The sequence below is a fragment of the Grampus griseus genome (assembly GCF_964374135.1).
Source record: "Grampus griseus genome assembly, chromosome: 7".
Lineage (NCBI taxonomy): Eukaryota > Metazoa > Chordata > Mammalia > Artiodactyla > Delphinidae > Grampus > Grampus griseus.
The window spans coordinates 4,031,821-4,033,623 of NC_139001.1; positions in this window are offsets into that span (position 1 = coordinate 4,031,821).

Genomic DNA, 1,803 nt, shown 5'->3' on the forward strand with positions numbered 1-1,803 from the left:
GGACCTTGACAGCCACCTGTGTCCCGGTCAGAATGTGCCGGGCCAGCTTCACTTTAGCGAAGCTGCCTTCACCAATGGTGTGGGGGATCTCGTAATCATCAATGTGAGCCTCCTTGTCAGCAGAGTTGGCTGTGAGGCCCTCCATCATGGTGACCTGCTAACTACACTGACTGACAGCACTAACTAGCAATGTTAACTGTGCTAACTAACAATGCTAACTGTGCTAACAAGGCTAAGTATGCTAGCTCTACTAACAACGCTAACTATGCTAACTGTACCAACAGCGCTAACTAGTACTAACTACACTACCTATGCTAATAATGTATTAACTATACCAGCTACGCTAACTATACCAACACTACTGACTATGCTATAACTGTACTAATGTTGCAATGCTAACTAAAATTAAGATAAAAATGAGAAAAAGAACAAAGGAACAAAGGAAAGCAGGAGAAATGGAAAAGAAACACCAAAAAATTGGGAAGAACAAATTTAAAACTAAAAGGAATGATAAAGAGAGAAAAATAAAGAAAAATGAGAAAAAGGCAAAGAACAAAGAAAAATGAGAAAAATAAAAAAGGGTAGAGAAAAGAGGAAAAAAAATCAACAAAATTGCAGAAACAAGGAAAAAACAAGCTAACTGTGGGTCCAAGGCTGTCACGTCACCAAAAGCAGCTTCCTGGGCTCTAAGGACAAAATACCTGGGCCCAGCTGGAGTGCCTTCTAGGGTTCTTGTGAATTACATGACAGTGGGGCACTCTGAGGTCAGAGCAGGGAATGGACCCATCACCGCTGGGGGTAAACCACAGCAGTTTTCTCACTCTTTGAGTTCAAGGCTCCTTTACACTTAGGGAAAAGGATCCCAAAGAAACTTTTCTGTACGTGTGTTATTAGATATTGGTATTCATCTTGTTATAAATTAAAATCTGTAGGATACTTCAGTGGCCTTTTTATTTCTAGTTTGAAAATGTGTAATAGTTTTAAAGACCTCATAATGTCTGCACTTGGAATATTCAATTCCTTTTCCTTAAATTCTGGTCTCAAAATAAGGTACATTATGAAAGTCTGTGAAGCTGAGAGAAGATTTGCCAGGAAGGTCGTGAGCAGATTTCTCATCAGGAGCCGCGGAGGCCAGATGGCACGGCTCAATGTACTTGAAGTGTTGAAGGAAAGAAACCGTCGACCAAGAATCCTATATCTAGCAAAACTTTTGTTTGAAAATGAGGGAGAAATCAAGACATTCCCAGTTAAACAAGAGTCGAGAGAGTTCTTAACCACCAGACCTGCCTGCCGCAGGGAGTTCTTCAGGTTGGAGTCAAGGACCCTGGACAGTAACTCAGAGCCTTATGAAGAAATAAAAACCTCTGGTAAAAGTAGATAGACGGGCGATGAGAAAAGCTAGTGCTATCGTAACTGAGGTTTGTAGCTCCACTTTTTGTTTTCTACTTGATTTAAGAGACATATAGAATAAAACACACACACATACAAATCATCACCTTGTTTCTAATACTGTCTTTTTTAATTTTGGGGAAAAGTCTGATTGGTCTCTAAAATGAATGTATGCGTCTGACCTCAAGGGTTGCATTTGGAAATCACAGTGTCTCTGTCTCCAGTACAAAGGTTAACCAAGGTCGGGTCCCTTTGAATGCAGCAGCTCAATAACAAGCTACAAGATAGATGGATCTGAGGCAATAGAGACAAGAGCAGGCTTCGAGAAAAGGAGCAGAGGAACACTAGTAATACGTGCACAGACGTCTCAGAACTGGTATTCCAAATACCATCTTGAATGCTATTATAGTAAAA